The following is a 12,629-nucleotide window of genomic DNA, read 5'->3' on the forward strand; positions in this document are numbered from 1 at the left end:
TCCTCTGCTAGGTGCAAGGCTTTCTCCTGACACCTCCTGTGTGTTTCAGCTATATTTGTAGGCTACAGAACAAGCTTATAATCAAAATGGTGCTCAGAAAACAAACTGGAGTTTGTAATTTGATATATGGAGAGAGTACACAGAGAGTTCATAATATCAAAAAATCAATAACTTGTACACAGGCAGACCCCTAAACTGTCACAGTACTCATGGGATACAGAGTCCCCTTCCACAAAGTCTCCATACAGCTCTTAAATAGGTTTGACACTTCCACAGACATGTAAAGTGTTTCAGGACTTGGTCTTAATTTTGTTGCAAAACTTCATGAATAACTGAAAAAAAAATCAATAGGTGCATATGGACAGAGTCTGTATGTCTACAGAAAAACAATTTAAACTACCTTTTACATTGTAATCTCTGCCTTCACTCTGAGAAATAAAATTTGCTTTAAATACATAACATAAAAATTACAAATCACTCCCCAGTCTGGGGGTGGTAGAAGACACACCTTTCACTTTAATTACTGCCCTGTGCTAGGCTCTTGAAATATTTCATCCTGAGTTTTACATTTTTTTAAACTATAATATAAATGACAAAAGTATTTATTGTACAAAGCAAACACTATGTGCAATCCAAAATGTAATTTTATTGTTAACATATATGCTTAAATATTCCAGGAGAAATCTATTTTCAAGAGGTTTTTTTGGTACCTTTATTTGTTGTTAAAATATATTTTGCTGACTTCATATTATTTTACAGTACTACATCTGATAGGCCATTTTTTTAAAAGAAAGTAGTGTTCATATCTATCAAACATCTTGTTTTACAGACCCCAATGCCCCTAGAATATTCAGAATGGTAAGAAATATGGAAACCTTCTCCAGATAAAATGTAATCCTTCCTCAGCCTCTGTTTCCTTCAAAAAACCTGAAACAAATTGTACCAATATGTTCTCCAACAATACCAGCTCTCCTTATAACTTACTGCCAACTTCAGTTAATTTGGCCTAATTCAATATTAGCATTGATTTGTCTTTCCTGGCATGAGGATGTTTAACTTTGGTTTTCTTCATCCTCTACGAAATTAAGAGAACAAAAATTTGAAAGTTGCAAAATGTACACACGAGTAACATATCAATGCATGATTTTATATGAACTGTACTTTTAATTTTGTGCATTATAAATGCTGATGCTATGAATAAGAACCTCATAGAAGTTGTTAATATTTAAAAAAAAGAAAAACCAATGTAATTATATTTAAGAAAAGCAAGACAACAGAACAGATGCCTAAATACTTAGCCGCCTTCAAACAGAAATGGTCTTTGTTTAGGTTAATGTGGAAACCATCTCTATTTGATTAACACATTTGAAAGGAGATCAGTATGGCATCTAGTTAGAGAAGCATTAACAGGGTTAATACTTTAAGGTATGATATATTTATCACAGGTCTTACTTTTCAAAAGCATATAAAATTTGAGTAATTTGTTTTAATATATGTGATAATCCATAATCTTTTTGACATATTAAAAATCTTCATGTGTACTGAAACTGACTGTTTTTTTTTAAAAAGAGTTTCTTAGCATGAAACTTTATTACTAACCTTCTGGTTCAATGCAACTTTTTGTTGGACAAGCTTCTGCCTTTCTTATAAGTGAGTCCTGCAGTTCTGTATCCTTAAATGTGAGCAGCAACAGTTCTATATGATTTTACCAAACTATCTTCTTTAAAACTGTGGGTTAGGTGGGAGCTGCTGGTTCCTGGGGGTGGTGGCACAGAAATCACAGGTGATTGGATGATAGGAAGCTGACTGGGCTATTTACCCAGCTGGGGGGGGGGGGAACCCTGTTACTCCTTTCAATTTAAATCATATTCATTATAGCCACAAAGTGAAATCTTTTTTAGCTTCTTTTTTCATATTTAAACACACACACATACATGCACGCAATTGGTGTTAAGGCCTGAATGGGCATTTTTGTCCACCACTCATAGATAGGGACTTGCATTACCTTAAAGATCAGAGGGGTAGCCGTTGCCACAGGATTCTTTGCTGCTTCTACCTTAAAGATGTTTGCGTTAAAAAAAAGCACCTAAACATTCTCTGCCCTACTGGGGAAGGGAAATATCTTCAGATTTCATATTTGCAGTCCTTATAAAAGGAAGATCCAGCATTACAGTACTATTATAAAGCACTCACAAACCCAAGCTTCAAACCCACACAATCTAATGCTGAAATGTTTAAAATGTTTCTGCATTAGTTGAAGTAATTATTAAAAAAAAAACTGAAATCACCCCTTTGAAAACAGTGTTGTAATAAAATAAGGAGTGCAGCTAGAGAGTATACTCAGTTCTGCTGAATTGTGATAGAGAGATGCAGTACAGCACATTCTCCTACATAGGGTTTGAAATACAAAAGTGCTAAGGACTGTAATTAGAATAACAGTCCAAATATTCCTGAGAAATAACCAATAAGCAAGCCTCAGTTTGTTAAAAATTATCTTCCAGAATGAACTAAATTGAAAAGTATAGCAGTTTTATTGCTTCCAATGACAGACAAAAAAATAATCTATGAACAATACAACCCCTACACACCAAACCCCAAACGCAGACTGTGCACACCCCGAGGTGGAGATACACCATCTCAGAGTATACTCTGGGAGGCACAGTCCTTCCAGGACCTTTCTGATGCTTCAACTAGCCTGCTCTTGAGGCCTGTGTAGAGAAGGAGATAGGGCCATACTCCTCCTCTTCCCACGCTTGTGAGGATAGTTTGCACCCCCAAGTGGGACCAGTCCCTCTGCTCCCTATATGCAGGGTCTGCAGTTATGTAAGATGGGGATATGGAAAGCCCCTCAAGCCTTACTTTCTGTTCCTACACACAAGAGCCAGAAACAATCTGGCCTTAGCCATTCTAAGTAAGTCCCAATCCTGGAGCCAAGGCAACTGCTTGAAGGTACATTATCCACTTATGTAGAACAATATTGCAGGCCTGGGGCTCAAGACATTATTTCCCATATCAACACAAGATATTCCTTTATAAAAGTAAAAAAGGAGTAAAGGATTTTTATTCTGAAAAGAAAATAAGAACCTCTTTAAACTTCTGTAGATATTAATATTTTGTGCATCACCCCTACCACCCCATTCCATCCTTGCTAACTTGAGCTCTGCCTTCCTCCCATTTACTGTTCTCTCTCCCCTGAAGTGACTCCCCTCCTGCTTCCCTAGCTGTCCCTAGGGTTACCAACCCTCCAGCATTGTCCTGGCGTGTTCAGGGACTAAAGAGTAATCTTTAAAAAGATTATGTCATGTGATGAAACCTCCGCTCCAGGAATATATCCAACCAAAACTAGCAACCCTAGCTGTCCCATGCTCCCAGCTCTTCCATGCTCCCAGCCTGATCTCTCCTCCCCTGCTAGGACCCAGCCTGAGAGAGGGGCCAGCAGCAAGGGGGTACAATTATGTCAGGAGTGCAAACTGTTAAGTGGAAAAGAATTCTTCGGAGGAGAGAGGCAGGAATTACTCTTGAAGAACCTTACCCCTACTCCTGCTGCAAGCTAAAAACTTTTCCTTTTCCCAGTACAGTGCCCTCCCGCGATTCCACAAAAGCCTTGAAACTTTTCCAGTTCTCAGGGGACATACACCTAGGGTGTTGCCTCGTGTCCTCCAGGTTCGATATGGATTATTTTTAAACCAGGTAAATTAGAAACTGGTGTTGAAACATATATTACTGCCCCTCAGAAGTCAAAAGCCTGGGGTAAAAATACCCCCAAAGCTAGAATCCTGTAACAGCAGGTGTATTTCTTTAAAATATTCAATAAAAATTAAAAATACTCCTGCTTTTAAGACAACAGCTAATTGCTTCATATTCCACTGAAGATATGGGTCCCTCTTCTTTTGATTTTTCTTCTAAAAGCTCAGCCTCTAAAAATAAAAGTGGCAGAACTGCAAGGTGCTGAGTGCCATCAACTCCCTCTGACGTCAGCATGAGCAACGGCCCCCCAGGTCAGTGGCCCCATTGTATGTAACCAATAGTAAGCTGGTTTTTCTTTACTTTAAACATTCACCACCCAGGAAAGATACAAGCTGTCTGACATTAAAAGACTACTGACGGTACTGATATTACTGCAGAGAAGAGTATTTCCTTTAGAATTTTATAGCTATGTTCGTGGCACCTTGTTGGTAGACGTGAATGTAAATGCATTTGATTTAAGTAGCAATCCTGTGCTGTGTTTTGTTGTCAGACCCCTGCACCTGTGCAGAGCCCCATGTGACTTCAACCGTGCTCTGTGTCTGCCTATATGGAGAACACCACAAGATTGGGACGTTAGTGACCTAACTAAAAAAAACTGTTTAAGCGTTCAGAATGCACTCAGTAGAACTACTGCATTTTAAAGTTAGCTCAGCAAGAGTCACATGTGCACAGCCACAACTATTTATGGCAAACTCAACCTAAATTAGCAAAAACAATGAGGAGTCCTTGCAGCACCTTAGAGACTAACAAATTTATTTGGGCATAAGCTTTTGTGGGATAAAACCTACTTAATTAGATGCATGGAGTGAAAAATACAGTAAGCAGGTATAAATATACCACACATGAAAAGATGGGAGTTGCCTTACCAAGTGGGGGGGGCGGGGCAGTGCTAACAGCACATCAGTACACTGCTTTTATTAAACTGTTAAACATATCTAGTAAACGAGAGATTTTTTTCAAACAATTTATTTAAGCTTTCTTCCTCAGTCCACATATACAATAGCACTTCCTTTAACTGAAAGGAGGATTTAAAAAAGTTTTGTTTGTGTTAATTTTCATAATAAATTGTGAGTGTAATTGTGTACAATTTCTGTAATGATTTTAGAGCACAGTCTTTTTTTCCATTTTAGGCACGGAACAACAAAAATAACAACAGGAAGACAGTTCAAATTCTCTGAGTCCTGATACACACCATAGTCTTGTATAATAATTACATTTCATTATGGAAACACAATTATGGAAGTGAACAAGTCTCCATACAAGTATCATATAAATATTCATAATCTGGATGATGGGATGGATTGCACCCTCAGCAAGTTCACGGATGACACTGAACTGGGGGGACAGGTAGATACGCTGGAGGGTAGGGATAGGGTCCAGAGTGACCTCGACAAATTGGAGGATTGGGCCAAAAGAAATCTGATGAGGTTCAACAAAGACAAGTGCAGAATCCTGCACGTAGGAATGAAGAATCCCATGCACTGCTATAGGCTGGGGACTGACTGACTAAGCAGCAGTTCTGCAGAAAAGGACCTGGGGATTACAGTGGATGAGAAGCTGGATATGAGTCAGTGTGCCCTTGTTGCCAAGAAGGGTAACGGCATATTGGGCTGCATTAGTAGGAGCACTGCCAGCAGATCGAGGGAAGTGATTATTTCCCTCTATTTGGCACTGGTGAAGCCACTTCTGGAGTATTGTGTCCAGTTTTGGGCCCCCCATTACAGAAAGGATGTGGACAAATTGGAAAGAGTCCGGCAGAGGGCAACGAAAATGATCAGGGGACTGGGGAACATGACTTACGAGGAGAGGCTGAGGGAACTGGGCTTATTTAGTCTGCAGAAGAGAAGACTGAGGAGGGGGTTGATAGCAGCCTTCAACTACCTGAAGGGAGGTTCCAAAGAGGATGAAGCTAGGCTGTTCTCATTGGTGGCAGATGACAGAACAAGGAGCAACGATCTCAAGTTGCAGTGGGGGAAGTCTAGGTTGGATATTAGAAAAAACTATTTCTCTAGGAGGGCGGTGAAGCACTGGAATGGGTTACCTAGGGAGGTGGTGGAATCTCCATCCTTAACAGTTTTTAAGGCCCGGCTTGACAAAGCCCTGGCTGGGATGATTTATTTGGGATTGGTCCTGCTTTGAGCAGGGGGTTGGACTAGATGACCTCCTGAGGTCTCTTCCAACCCCAATATTCTATGATTCTATGATTCAGACACTGCACACTGAACTAATAGTGTTTTTTTACTTTTTTCCTAACTCATGAAAAGAACCAATAATAGTTTATACTGTATTATTTTCATCAGAGAGTTTTTAAAATACTACCTAGACCAATATTTAGTCTAATATTCCAAGAGAAAAACCACACTTCATAATATTACTTCCAATCATATTGAAACTCCTAGGGATTTCACTGGTGTCAGGATTTAGACAAAATACTGTAAGTACTTTGAAAATGTGGTGTTTCCTCCTACTAGGATTGTTGACACTTTTCCAAAGCAGTAACAAGTATTTTAGGTCAATCTGTAGAAGGAACCATGCTTTCCTTCTAGAACTCTTAACCTGACCCTTATCCACTACAGTCTCTGGCACCACTGCCAGCTTGTCAACTCCATTCTATCAAAAAATCTCTTTTCTTTGTCATTGTTGTCATCTTGACAAGGCAAGGCAACTATCTCTTTATACATGATTATGATGATTTACCCTACAAGGAATGTAGAAACTTAGCCAAACGAAACATTTTTCTAGAATATATTTGCTTTCAAGCAGTACAAAATACATTTCAAAAGCAGTGCTTAAAAATGCTACATTAGTGCAAGCCGCAGTGGAAAATACCCAGTTCATGTGGACAGTGAGAGGAATAGAGTTTGCAAAACCACTTTAGTGTATCTCATTGTAAGGAGGAAAATGGAAGTATAGTTATTCTTCCTCATAGGTAGTTGGAGCTACCCTGATTCTTGATCTTCAGCATCACTTACAAAATCTGAGACACTAGTCTTCTAGGATTGCCTCTTCTAAACACAGGAGGTCTCAAATCCTTCCCTTTATGAAGAAGAATAGAAAGCAGTGTGGCCAGAGTCATTAGGGAGATCTCCGCCTTGCAAACACTCATCATGGCTTCCAGAATACACATATGCTTCTTGGATGCATCTCAGGAGCTTGCTTCTTTTGCCTGGCTAAGATTTCCAAGCTATCATTAGGGAGAATTCATTAGGACAAATAGGATTTGCTTTTGACCTAGCATCCGTGACAGAAAGGAGATTATGGCAAGTTAGTTTTGGTACTAACTGGAGTCCTCAGAGCTCTATGACCCTGTCCGTTTGGTTCCAGCATTGGGTACAACACAATCTATTGCTGGTCTTGTGGGTTATATAATATCCTTACAGCAATGCATAAAGATAAGAGGCTGAAATTCTGGCCCCACTGAACTCAATGGCAAAACTCCCATTGATTTCAATGGGGTCATGATTTTACCCTGGTTCTTTCAATTTTATCAGTTGCCTTTGACATGATTGATCATGTGGTTCACTTTGCTTTTCTAAGAATTGATCCAGAGAGGAGTATGATTATGTGAATTAGATGACCGCTGTTCTGCTTCAAGCGCTGTCCCACTTGGACTGTCATGGAACTCTGTTCTACCACCTTTTCTGCTCCTTTGAGGAAGGTACAGCTACCCTTTGTTAACAAGATTTGCAGTTTAAAGGTCCTGTTGCATACCCAGCTGCATCTGAATTTTCAGATAGAAAACATATTTTTTATACCACAGCTATCTTTATCTAGTGCTAATAGGTTACCACTATTCTTTTCAGATCTGGACATCCCCACCTTACTTGTGTCTTTGACACCTGCCGACTAAATTTCTGTAATGCACTCTAATAATCAGTTTGCACACTGAAGTCCAGTTATAATTCACAGCATTGGTTTTGACCTACAAAGTGCTTTGTGGTTTGGGTCCTGCCCTTAGAGGCTACCTCTCTCTTCCCTAGCAACCATATTCCGCTTGGAATCATCAGCTGCTTCGGGCAACAGTTCTTAGGTTTGTATACCCCAGGGCCAGGCAGGAGGACATTCTTGCTGGAGGGACCTCCCATGTGAAATTTGCTTCACCCCTTGACCTAGCTGAGTTTGTAAGCTTGAGAGTATGTTACCAAGCCTGTTTACTCAGGCTTTTCCAGAGGGGATGGATGAAGCAGTGAAAGCTCTTATATTTTATATTTTGTGGGGGGAAGGCTTCTTTCAGCAGTTTTGACATGTTGTCAATGTAGACGAGTTTGAGGCTATTGAAGAATTTTTAGTTCATGAGTCTAGAAATGTATGGTCAGCGAATAACAAAGTAGAAAAAAAAACATTGCATCCTGATTTACTTGTGAAACGAGACTCTCCCATAGACTGGAAATGAAACACAGGAGTAATCCAAGGGACACCACGATTAGGGTACTGGGAGGAAGGGATGGAGGGAGGTTAAACTTTCCTAAATATGAAAACAGAGCTGCATCCTCACCGCTATTGCCGTTGACTGATCTGGTAGGTATAATCTCTCAGAACGTCCGTAAGGGGCTGCCTTGATAAATCTGTAAAGGTTTAAACATCTAAAGAGCTGATTCTGCAAAATCTTATGCATGTGCTTAACTTCACATACTACTCAGCGTATGTGAAGTTGAGCATGTGCATAAGTGTTTGCATGATCGGGGACTACCCTTGTAAGTCAATAACCAAAATCTTCTTTGCCAGCAGCACTTTGTGAAAAGCAGGTTGTCTTGCACTGGAAGTCAGCAGAACTATGACCTCTTGTTTTATTACCTTCTTGGTTTGGGATTATTGACATCTACAGAGACTAGAGAACAAAATAAGTATTAGAGTACATACACTATGGTATATATACATGTGTATACATTGAACACTTTTACCATTAGGGGCAGCATTCTTCCAGAAGACTAAGAAATATAGAAGCAGAATACAGTAAAAGATAAGAAATAAAATTAGGAATTTACTTGGGCAGAGTCTGATCTCAATTACCCACCATTACGCCATGTTATTCCAGCGTAACTTGCCCTCCGTGTTTTTCTTGGAATTAGATTATATGACAAACTCATACTAACAGCTGTAACATGACTGCAACCATTGCCATACCCAGGGAAAAGTTATGACTCAGTTTGTAATTTTAGATCATTCTGATACCATCAAAGAAGTATCATTGGCTAGTGTTGCATGAATAGATTCATGCATTACCACCAAAAACCTTTTTCATGTCTAGATTAATAAAGTATTAGAGATCTGATGTAATCTTCTAGCACGATCCCATGCTTAGGAGTTACAGACCAGGATAATTAAATACACAGTTACTTCCACATTTTAGTTTTAAGGCTCTTGATAGAAAAAACACAAGTAAAATTTTCAAATGTCAGATTATTTCAAAACTCAATAAAATAGCAGGGCATTAGTTCACTGCAGTTTTAAATGTGCCAGACCTCCTTGAAGTTTTTAAAATATTATTGGTTTCCAAGATTTTATATCCATGTTGGCTTAAAATTAAAATTTTTATTCTGAACAGCAATAATGGACACTTCTTAACTACAATGATTCAAAGCCACTAAGTAAAATTTCAAGTTGTGCAAGCTGAGAGGCAGTCTCCAAACTAAAATAATGAACATCTTACTGCAATAGAGATCCCTCAAAGAGAAGAGAATGGCAGCACTAGCCAATGTTTTCTAAACTCTCACATTTTCAAATGCATTAATCAACATTACCAATAAACCATCCTATTGAAATGTCATTATTATCTCACTTTTATGGCACATACTGAATGGGCTCAGTTCTGCATAATGATGAGTCCTTCCAATGAGATGCTGAGCAACCAAAACTCAGACTGACTTTAGTGGAAATTCAAGTCTGAGCCCTCATACCATGGAATGCACACACTGACAATCAGCAATCCAGACTAGAGTCCTGCGTGGGACTATTTTTAATCCCACTCCTGCTATTTTGGCAGCAGCTCCTGTGAGACCTGGGGGATCCCGGTCCTGCTGCAGGGCTCTACACTAATCCCATGCAGGGTTCTAATTCAGATACTACATCTGGTTTCTTGTGACACCTCACACATACACTCTGGGCCCAATCCTGCAGCTCTTACACAAAACTCCCAATGAAATCTCTGGGCTGAAGTCTCCCAGAGACATCAGTGGAGTTTTGCCTGAGTAAAGACTGTAGGATCAGGAAACAGGAAACTAAACAAATACCTGATTTAAAAAATAAAACAACAAAATACACACAGACAAAACCAATTACAACTATGATTCATTTGGGGCCAGATTTTACGCACCTTGCTCATGCTGAGCAGTACCTTAGTCTATGAGTTGCCGTGGACTACTTTCAGTGTGGAATAAAGTACTATTCAACATGGATAAGAATGACAAAGTCTAGCCCACAAACAGGGCGAATAGAAGGTGAAAGAGGCTCTTGTTAACAATTTACTACACCAAAAATAAAAGTAAGGCTCAAACATTTTAAACAAACTTAAGTTGACCCTCACCTGTTTCTCTTTATCTGGATACCAAGGATTAATCGGGAAGTGTAAGCAAGCATTTGCTTTTGACATGGTGACTAAAGCTGCAGGTTGTACTTTTTATGGGGGAGTTCTTTAAAGCTCCCAATAACTCCCCCATACTCAGAGTCATAAAAAAGGATTCACATAATGTTTAAGACGCCAATGAAAAATGTGTATAAAATTAAGAATAATTCTTTAGAATGTGATTTAACACACACACAATTCTGAAAATAATACCAGGTTCCTGCAAAGAAATATCAGTTACAGTGTGAGAATATACAGCAATGCTATTTATGTGGATGTCTAAAAGCACATACACATACAAATTTTGAAGAGAAAAAAATTAATAAAGCTCAATAATTATGATTTACATAATTACAGTTATATAATAAGAATAGGATAATTCTAAAATAGGGAAGAAGACTAACTTTCCAGGAAAATAAATGTAATTCTCATACCTTTTTAAAAAATGTAATGTCTTTTACACATATATAAAGACAAGAAAAATATTGGTTTCAGTTTGTTTTGTTGTCTTACGATCTAACCAGACTGCTGACATTCTACTTTAACCTATGGTACATACTATATTAAACAGAATTATCACTTACCAATTCTCTCAAGTTTTCCTTAATTCTTTTTTCAGTTTGTTTTTAGAAGAAAAATCATACAAAACAAAAAATGGCTAGGCACAGCTCCGTTTTCCAAAAAATTTTATAGCAGCTCAATTATCTGTTGATAAAACACTGACACTACTAGACTATGGCAAGCACATGGAGTAGTTTTGATAGTGTGCAGCTTCAAATGTAACAAAGAAGGATTAACAGATTTCCTTAGGAACAAACTCTTAATAGCTCTATTGGCCCTCAGTACTGGTCATTTAATCTGACCTTCAAGATATCCCAAACTGTTACACAGCAGGACTATATATCATCATCTGAATCCCAGATATTCCCAAGAGACCTACAGAAACTGCTTGTAACATTGCCACACAGTGCTGTCCCCAACTCCTCTCCACAGCACTGATTTATAAAGCAGCCCATGGGAGGAACTAGCTATTTAAAGCTATACTCTCAAAATAAATTTTTTTGGGAATGGGGCAGGGGGGCACCAAAAGTTATAACAGAGTAAAGTTTGAAAGTATAAATGTAAGAAGAAAGTTTAAATAGCAAAGATTGTGACACAAACAGATGAAAGCCAAGAAAGTCAAAGTTAAAGCTAACACTCCCACTATAGAAAATAAATAAAATAAAGCACAATAGCCTCTTTTGCCAAGCAGCAGGAGACTGAAATGAAGACTCTAGTCAGTTTCACCAAGCCTATTCAAAATCCCTCTGCAGGAGTGAAACTGTCCAGAATCAAGTCCATTCCCTACTGCTGCTTGGCAAAGCTATAGGCAGCAGAGGTAGGCACTGGAGACTAGATTAACAAGAGGGACTTAGACACCAAACTGTCACTTTAGGCACAATAAGTCCACTACTTAGGCACCACAATAAGTCCACTACTTAGGTTTCACAAAACCACCACTCAGGGGTTGCCTACCCCCTGTAGGCACCTAGAGTACATCAACACTGCAATAAACAAATTACAGACTTGAGTCTCAGAGCCCAGGTCAATTGACTCAAGCTCTTCAGGGCTCATGTTGTGTAGACATTTGGGCTTGGGCTGGAGCCTGTGCTCTGAGACCCACCCCATCTGTGGGGCCTTGACCCCAGACTACGCGCCGTGCAGCTCCCAGGAAGCAGCCAGCATGTCCCCCTCCGGCACCTAGGTGTAGGGGCAGCCAGGGGGCTCCGCACGCTTCCCCTGCCCCAAGCACCGCCCCCACAGCTTCCACTGGCCAGAAACTGCAGCCAATGGAGCTGCAGGGATGGCGCCTGAGGACAGGGCAGCGTGCAGAGCCACCTGGCTGCACCTCCACGTAGGAGTCAGAGGGGAGACATCTACTGCTTCTGGGAACTACTTGAGGTAAGTGCCGCCCGGAGCCTGCATTCCTGCACCCCGCCCCCTAACCCCCTGCCCCAGCCCTGATCCTCCTCCCACCCTCCGAACCGCTTGATCCCAGCCCCGAGCACCCTCCTGCACCCCGAACCCCTCATCCCCAGCCCCACCCCAGAGTCTGCACCTCCAGCCAGAGCCCTCACACCCCCTGCACCCCAACTCCTGTCCCAGCCCAGAGCCCCCTCCTGCACCCTGAACCCCTCAGCCATCAGAGCCCCCTCCTGCAAAGAAAACACCTCACCCCCCCCCCGCTCCTCAACACACTGCCCCAGCCCTGATCCCCCTCCCACTCTCTGAATCCCTCAGTCCTAGCCCGGAGCACCCTCCTGCACCCCAAACTCCTCAT

At 40.4% G+C, this 12,629-nt stretch overlaps 1 protein-coding gene across 5 annotated transcripts in view; it reads right to left on the reverse strand.

Annotated features, from left to right (window-relative positions):
- The window catches only part of SLC7A2 (solute carrier family 7 member 2), a 110,775-nt gene that overhangs the window by 39,994 nt on the left and 58,152 nt on the right, over positions 1–12,629 (reverse strand). Inside the window, exon 1 of one of the 5 annotated variants that reach the window (XM_039542350.1) lies at positions 10,894–10,917. The exons of 3 other annotated variants lie outside the window; for them this stretch is intronic. The gene's annotated coding sequence lies outside the window, so the exon portion shown is untranslated. Of the gene's footprint in view, positions 1–1,599; positions 1,697–10,893; positions 10,918–12,629 lie in introns of those variants that run through there. One more of the 5 variants, XM_039542348.1, reaches the window with a different exon arrangement.

This window comes from Mauremys reevesii, linkage group 5, assembly GCF_016161935.1.
Source record: "Mauremys reevesii isolate NIE-2019 linkage group 5, ASM1616193v1, whole genome shotgun sequence".
Taxonomy (NCBI): domain Eukaryota; kingdom Metazoa; phylum Chordata; order Testudines; family Geoemydidae; genus Mauremys; species Mauremys reevesii.